This window comes from Chrysochloris asiatica, unplaced genomic scaffold (genome assembly GCF_000296735.1).
Source record: "Chrysochloris asiatica unplaced genomic scaffold, ChrAsi1.0 scaffold00029, whole genome shotgun sequence".
Taxonomy (NCBI): domain Eukaryota; kingdom Metazoa; phylum Chordata; class Mammalia; order Afrosoricida; family Chrysochloridae; genus Chrysochloris; species Chrysochloris asiatica.
The window spans coordinates 20,147,182-20,155,997 of NW_006408547.1; the positions used below are offsets into that span (position 1 = coordinate 20,147,182).

General features: G+C 41.9%; 1 pseudogene; it reads right to left on the bottom strand.

The window, feature by feature from the left end:
- Positions 1-7,819: 7,819 nt before the first annotated feature.
- Positions 7,820-8,310, bottom strand: LOC102842189 (annotated as a pseudogene).
- Positions 8,311-8,816: the final 506 nt, after the last annotated feature.

Below are 8,816 nucleotides of genomic sequence, written 5' to 3' on the forward strand. Positions count from 1 at the left end.
AAGTGGGTATTATCTGCAAGTGTGGGTATTCTTATGCATGTGCATCTCTGAGCATGCTCACTTGCCCAGTAAAAATGATCCATCTCCTGTCACCACACTCAGATTGAAATAAATCCCAATGTGGAAGCCCTCCTCTCAAAGGTCACTGGTCTGTGTCCTCCCACTACCTGGAGGGGAATGCTTTCTCTTATGGGCAGCTGCTGTTCGTCTATAAGTCTAAGGGCTGGCATGTTGAACTGTAAGTTCTGAGCGAAGCTCCTGAGGCCCACAAAAGCGATGTGGATGTCCCTGTGTGAGGGGTCTGAATGGTAGTGGGGAGGTACTGATTTCTTCATCCCCAATGCAGCCAGGCCCCACATGGGGAGACAGGTGGGTGGGAGGGGACACTGAGTCTCAGTGCTGCTACTTGGGGGTTGCTGCACTTCCAATTTTTTAACATTCCCCCCGTCCCTGCGAATTTCTTAAAATTCACAGATTTATCTTTGTTTTGTTTTAATAAATAAAATTCATAGATTTATCTTTGTTTTGGTTTTTTCCTCTGATTTTCCATCCTATGGTCTTTTTGTTTTTGCTTTGTTTGTCCATTTTCTATTATCTGGACAAATTGTTCTTTATAAATCCCTCCAATTGAATTAAAACAAAACAAAACAAAGCAAAACAGTCTCTCACATTTTCCTTATTGTTTTCTGAATGGTTTGCCTTTTGTGGCATCCTCTCTTATCTCCCTGGGGTCGTTAATAATTTTTAAAATGCTTCTTCAGCTCCCTTTACTGTCTCCCTTTGTTGTCTCTGTTTCTTCTCTTCGATGCCAATTTCCTTTCTTCTTTCTGTATCTACTTATATGAGGGACTTTTCTCAGATGTCTGGAGACTCTTAATGTGAATATATTTTGGGGTGCTTTCTTTTCATGGATGAAATGGCTGATGACTGATTAGGTGGGGACTTTGCTGTTTTATTGGGAGACCCCTAAAATCTATTGGGTTTCCCAAAGACAGCTTTTTATGCTTGGAATCTTGTTGGTGGTAAGACCTGGCTGCTGGTGTTCTGAGGACTGATGGGGGCAGGACACTGGGAGTTTATAAGGGAAGTTAGCAGGAACTGACTCGATGGCACTTAACAACAACAATGGTGGTTTATAAGGAAAGTTGTTGTTGTTGTTAAGTGCTGTCAAGTAGATATCAACCCATAGCGACCCTGCATAGGGTTTCTAAGGAGCAGCTGGTGAGCTTGAACCACCAACCTTGCAGTTCAAACTACTTTGCAGTCTGATGCATTAACCCACAGCACCACACCCAGACTCCTACTTAGCTTCTCTGTTTCCTCCTGGATGACCTCTCCCCTCCACACTCAGCTATGTCTCTTGTTCTATATTCCAGAACTTTATCGATTTAACCTTTCAGTGTGGCGCTGTGGGTTAATGTCCTGGACTGCAAAGTCAGTTTGAACCGCAAGGTCAGCGGCTCAAGCTCACCAGCCACTCCTTGGAAGCCCTATAAAGGGTCGCTATGAGTCAGAACCTACTCGACAGCATTTAACAACAACAACAACAACAGAGACTGTGGGATCAGCACTGGACTGCTAACTACCAGGTTGGCAATTCAAACCCACCAGTGGCTCTGCAGGAGAAAGATAAAGTTGTCTGTTCCCACAAAGATTTACAGTCTCAGCAATGCTACACAGGGCCGTTCTGAGTTGGAATCAATGTAAAGGCAGTAGGTTAGAGACTGAATAGGAGTTTGGTGGGTCAGTGGTTCAGCGCTCTGGGGAGAAACCTGTGGCAGTCTGCTTCTGAAAAATTAGAGTTGGAAATGCTATGAGGCCATTTGACTCAGTCCTGTGGGATTCTATGAGTCAGAATTGACTTGATAATTACAGGTGGGGGTAGGGGGTAGGGGGTAGGGATGGTGTTTATGTACCGTGGAGTCAGTTCCGACTCATAGTGACCCTGCACAGGGTTTCTGAGGCTGTAAATCTTTATGGGAGCAGAAAGCCTCATCTTTCTCCTGTGGAATGGCTGGTAGTTTTGAACTGCTGACTTGAGGTTAGCACAACACTACCAGAGCTCCTAAATGTTCTGCCTTTGGCTTAAATGTCAAGATGCCAATTTACTGTCTGTGGGCTCTAAAGGAAGGGACCTGGGGGTCTGAATGCATTTTATCAGAATTTCAGTTCACTCCTCCTCACAACCCCACCGTAAGAGACACAAATACACAAATAGCATCGTCATCTCGTAACCTTTCTGTGTGGGCTGAGCATGTGTTTCAGTTGACCACAGGAGCTCTGGTAGTGTAGTGGTTACGAATAGGGCTGCAAACCTTAAGATCAGCAGTTCGAAACTACCTGCTGTTCTGCGGGGAAAAAAAAAAAATGAGGCTTTCTGTGCCCATAAAGATTTACAGCCTTGGAAACCTTATGTAGGGTCGCTATGTGTTGGAACCAACTCCACGACCATGACCGACTTCTTGCCTTCCTGAACCCTGGAGGCACTGAGACCTCAATGGTATCTTTTTTTTTCTGTCAGCCATTGATATTCACCCACTTTGCATCATCCCCAAATACATAGGCACCTCTCTCCCCTATCAATGCCTTTTCCATTTCGTTAGTCCTTGTGATTTACATCTAGCCTCTTCTCCCTTCTGATTAATTTAACACACAGGGAGCCGAGACAAAGGGATGCTTCAAGGTGCCCTGTTAAACTAGAAGCTATTGTTTTTGTTTTCAAACTTTTGAATTTTATTTTAGTTGCCTTTCTCCCCCAACCTTACCTTGATGCTTTTCTAGTGTTTACCTAAGATGTTTAAATTTAAAAGGATGTCATTTGTTGTTACAAAAATGTTTCTTGCCTGGAAATTTTGAATCTTTTTATTTGAAAACAAAAAAAGAATTAGTAGAATGGTTTCCTGAGAGGTGTGTGTGTGTGTTAAGTGGCAGCGGGTTAAGGCAGGTGGTGAGTATGGCTGATAGGAGAGGGTTACTGGTAGAGAGAAACCTAATAAACAAGTGTTGATTTTTTTGTTTTTTTTTAATGCCAAAAGCAATGCTCTAGCTGGGGAAGTTAATTTACCCCGATGTGTGCATGCCACTGATAGCAAGTTTTGCTTGTGACATTCTGACACTGTCTCTCAGGAAAGAGAAAGAGTGCCTTGAAAGACTTAGAGGCTGTTCATTTAATTGGAAAACCAACGGAGATCTGAGGCGGCAGCTAAGGCTGAGGATGCACCCTTTCTCTGCACAATGGCATTGGTTGAAGGTTGTATATAAGGTGGCCTTATTAAAGTGACAAGGCAATTTAATTCTTTTGTGCACAATGATTCTACTTCATTGATTTACAATGGGAAGGATATAATTTTGCTAGTGTTGGCAAAAAGCTCAAATGTCAGCCTTTTCAAATTGCCATACTTGCCTTGTTCGGGATGAATAATGAATAAGTCACCTTTTGTCTACAGTTAAATATTCTTGAATAAATACAAAGAACATAAAAGACATAAATGATTGCCTGATTTATATTTAAAATAAAGATCAACATTGTGATAAATGGTTGAAAATGCTGTGTGTGAAGCAATCTGACTCTCCTGATAATAACATTATCAATTAGGGAAGAGCACAGGTGTAGACTGTCTTCGGCAGAACACACCTACTTACCTGGATAGGCCTGTTAAACAGCAGGCGGCCCTGGGGTGTTTGTGTAAGAGCAGCGCAGTTCCTGGTGTTGGGGCGCCTTTTCATCCTGTAGACCCAAAGCCAGCAAAACCACAGACCCCTCAACAGAGGGAGGAGACCCTGAGTGGAGCACACTTTTGTTTGTCACATTTGAAAAGAGGTTTGTAAGAAACATACATGAAGAGTAGGTAAGTATATGCCTTTGAAAAATCAGCAAGTCCTAGGTTAAATATCTCTAGCATGTCAATACAATTGAAGTGGGTTAATGAGCCAGAGTGCAAAGCCATTTGAATGGCAAGGTTGGTGCTTCAAGCTCACCAGGTGCTCCTCAGAAACCCTATACAGGGTCACTATGGATCGGAACCAACTCAATAGCACATCACAACAACAACAACATTGGAAATGAGAAGAGCAAAAGGAATATTTAATGATGACCAAATATATCTACATTACACTCAGATGAGTTAAGCAATTTGTGCTTCAATATAGACAATAAGCTATAATTTATACTTCAAAATGAACAAGTAGACTCTATTAAAAGGCATATGTATATGATCTATTTGTGTATATATATGCGTGCATGGTAAGATGGAGGGTGGGAGAAAAAGAGGAAGACCCCCACTGAGATGGATTGGCCAGGTGGCTGCATTGATGAACTCAAGTGTGGCAGCGGTAGTGAGGTTGGCCTGGGATCGGACATTGTTTCGTTCTGCTGTGCATGGGGTCACTATGAGTTGGTTCTGACTCGATGGCACCTGACAACAACAACAAATGCATGCATATGCATAGGAAGGATATTCAAAGAAAATGCATCAAAATGGTAATGCTTTGCTCTAGGTGATTTTTCTTCTCTGTTCATTTCTATCTCCTAATTATTTTTGTAGTGAACATATTTTATTTGTGCAATGAGAAATGACAATGAACTGTATTCAGGAATAAATCTTGAAATTCAAAACTAGTGGATGGCATCTGCCTGACTCTGGTATTTCCTGGGGTCTCTGGGTGGTGCAAGCTGATGTTCAGAGGCACCTTAAAGGAAGAGTCTGGTGACCTTTCCCCACAAACCCAGCCACCATAACCCTATTGAGCATAACTTTACCCTAACACATGTGGGGCCATGTTGACTCAACGTTGCCTCAAATGCAACAGGTTACTGGTATTCCCAGTGTATTCATTGACGATATGAACAGAGACAGGACTGAATAGATAAAAAATGGGTCCTGTTTGGGAAAGCAGATGTATCGTAGTTTCAGTGACACCATTGAGTAGCTGTGTGTCCCTGGGCAAATCACTTCACTTCTCTGACACCAAACAACCACAATATAAATGCATATACACACACATATAGTCACTTGTACATAATATATATGTGTGTGTGTGTGTGTGTGTGTTTATTCCATCAATTCCTGGTGCCTTGTTCTTTGCCAAGTCCTTCAATGTACCTTGGACTTCTTCCTTCAATATCATTGGCTCTTGATCATATGCTATATCTTGAAATGGTTGAACATCAACCATTTCCTTTTGGTACAGAATCTTCTTTTGATGCTTCCTGCATCATTCAATAATTTTCCCAGAGAATCTTTCAATAACAAAAGTTGAGGTTTGAATTGTTTCTTCAGTTCCCTCTGCTTGAGAAATGCTGAGTGTGTCCTTCCCTTTTAGTTTTCTGATTCCAGCTCTTTGCATATTTTGTTGTAATATTTGACTTTGTCTTCTAGAGCTGCCCTTTGAAATTTCCTCTTCAGCTCTTACACCTCCTCATTGCTTCCATCTGCTTTAGCATCTCTACGCTGGAGAGCAAGTTTCAGTGTCTCTTCTGACATCCATTTGATCTTTTCCTTCTTTCTTGTCTTCTTAATGGCTTTTTGAATCTTTCAAGAAAGTGAGGCAGCACAGGAGGCACTCACTCATCTTTGCCAAGAAATTTGGAAGACAACTATCTGGCCAACTGATTGGAAGAGATCTGTATTTGTGCCCATTCCAAAGAGAGGTGACCCAATGGAAAGGTAACGCAGAAACTGCTGCAAACATACCTTCACAGAGAACTTGCAGAGGTTCAAGCCAGATTCAGAAGAGGATGTGGAAAAGGAATATCATTGCTGATGTCTGATGGATCTTGGCTGAAAGCAGAGAATACCAGAAAGATGTTTACCTGTGCTTTATTGACTACACAAAGGCTTTTGATTGTGTGGATCATGTCAAGCTATGGACAACATTGCAAAGTATGAGTATTCCAGAACACTTAATTCTGCTCATGAGGAAACTGTACCTGGACCAGGAGACAGTTGTTCGAACAGAACATAGGATCAATGAATGGTTTAAAATTAAGAAAGGTGTGTGAAAGGGCTGTATTCTCTCACCATACTTATTCAACCTGTATGCTGAGTAAATAATCCGAGAAGCTCGGTGATATGAAGAAAAACATGGCATCAGGATTGGAGGAAGGCTCATTAACAACCTGCGATATGCAAATGATACAACCTTGCTTGCTGAAAGTAAAGAGGACCTAAAATACTTACTGATTACCTCTCAATGTAAAGAAAACAAAAATCCTCACCACTGGTCTAATAAACAACATTCTTATCAATGGAGAAAAGATTAAAGTTGTCAAGGACTTTGTTCTTCATGGATCAACCAACAACACTCGTGGAAGCAGCAGTCAAGAAATCAAATGATGTATTTATTGCATTAGGCAAATCTGCTGCACAAGACCTTTTTAAAGTGTTGAAGAGTAAAGATGTCAGCTTGAGGACTAAGGTGCGCCTCACCCAAGCCATGGTATTTTCAATAACCTCATATGCATGTGAAAGCTAAACAGTGAATAAGGAAGAATGTAGAAGAATTGATGCATTTGAGTCATGGTATTGGAGGAGAATATTGAAAGTGCCGTGGACTGCCAAAGGAGGCAACAGATTTGTTTTGGAAGAAGTGCAACTAGAGTGCTCCTTGGAGGCCAAGAGGCCAAACTTCTTCTCTCATATTGTCAGGAGGGACCAGTCGCTGGAGAAGGATATCATGTTTGGTAAGGTGGAGGGTCAGAGAAAAAGAAGAAGACCCCCAGCGAAGTGGATTGGCAGAGTGGCAGCATCAGTGGGCTCAAACATGGCAACAATTGTGAGGTTGGCCCAGGATCGGGCAGTGTTTCATTCTGATGTGCATAGGGTCGCTATGAGTTGGTACCTACTTGATGGCATGTAACAACAACAACATGTGTATATGTTGTATTGTTGTTAAGTACCGTCGAGTCGGTTCTTACCTATAGCGACCCAGTATAGGGTTTCCGAGGAGCAGCTGGTGAGCTTGAACCACTGACCTTGCAGTTCAAACCCACTTTGCAGTCCAGCGTACTAATGCACACCAGAAAGAGAGAGAGAGAGAGAGAGAGAGAGAGAGAGAGAGACACAGAGACAGACAGACAGACAGACAGACAGACAGACAGACTCTGGTAGTGTAGTAGTTACAATTTAGGCTGCTCACCTCAAGGTCAGCAGTTTGAAACTACCAGCAGTTCCACGGGAGGAAGAGGAGGCTTTCTGCTCCGTAAAGATTTATAGCCTTGGAAACCCTATATAGTATTACTATGAGTCGGAACCGACTCCACGGCACATAGGCACCACCGCCACTATGTATATATATGTATATGTGTGTGTGTGTGTGTGTGTGTGTGTATGTATGTGTATATATACCTGTGTGTGTGTAAACATATTTGTTGTTTAGTGCTATGGAATAGGTTCCAAGTCATAGCGAATCCTGTCTGGTGGTGGACCATCCTCACAGCTGATCCTTTGTTTGGATAAACAGAAAGGGGAACATGGTCGTTGAAGAAGAATCTGGCTTGAATTTCTAGTAATTCCCTGTCAAGTTTCTGCTACAATTGTTGTTTTAATTACCTTCAGCAAAAGTTTGTATGTGATTTTTTTTTTTTTGACACAGAATGTTAAAAATTTCTTTATTCTCTCTAAAAATTTATTAAACATCAGCTTAATAATGCAAAAAAAAAATCATAACCTCTTTCAATTCTTGATAAAGCAGGTTTCAAGTAAACACATGCTCTCTTCTCTCTTCTGTATAAAACTTCATGAAATGAAGACAAAGAACTGTGTACATCTTGCTGTAAAATGCTGCCCACGACTGTGGGGACAGTGTGCCCTGGTTCCCTTTACTGTCCAGGTCCTGAAAGACTCTTGTTCATAAACTGGCTCTTCACAAAACAGGTTCACCACTTGCTAGGTTTGTCATTCTGAGGGTCAAAAACTTTCTCACAAAGACTTAGTCCGGTCTCTTGTCTGAGCTGCTGTAAGTAGGCTCTCATCACTTCATCTTCCTGTTTGCAGGCTTGGCATAAATGGCATTAAGTGGAAACCCAGGCTCTCCAGGAACTTTGGCTTTTGGAATTGCACTTCTGGAGTTTCTTTAGGCATTCAGAAATGTAGAGAGTGATATAGATCAAGGTCCTAGCCACTTCATTCTTCATTTCATAGTTTTTGAAGAAGACATTGGCCTTGAAGTAATAGATGGCCTCATCCACAATATCTGTATCTTTTGTTTCTTGAGGGGAAGGTCCTTTGAACTGACTTCTGATAGGTAGCAATGACATGTTTCCGATGAGTTTGGTATCAAGGTTCATGAGAGAGAGTGGTAGGCCAGCATCTCAGCGGTGCGTGGGCTGGGACTCAACTGGGCTTTATGTGATATTGATGATGTTGTTTGATAATTTCCACATTCTGTTGTATCAGCTTTCTCTGGAATGGGCATAAATATGGGGCTACAAGAACAAAAACATGTATTGTCTTAGAGTTCTGGAGGCAAAATGTCTGTGATGAGAATTTCAGACTTGTTGGTTACCCCTGGGAGCTCAGAGTAGAACGTTTTGTGCCGTGTCCCTCTCATAGCTTCATAAGCTGGTGGGTGATTCTTAGTATTCCTCAACTTATAAATGTGACACTCCAACCTTTGCCTCCATATTCACGTAACTGCCTTCCCTGGGTTTATGTTGTATTTTTGTAGAATTTGAACATACTAGTGAATGATCAGAATCCAGAGAACAGCTTCCTCTTTCACCATTGCTTAGCTTTGTCATGCAGTGTTTCTAACCCATCGTCATAGTACATATCTGTCTAATGTGGGGTGGTGTTGTTGTTAAGTGCCATTGAGTC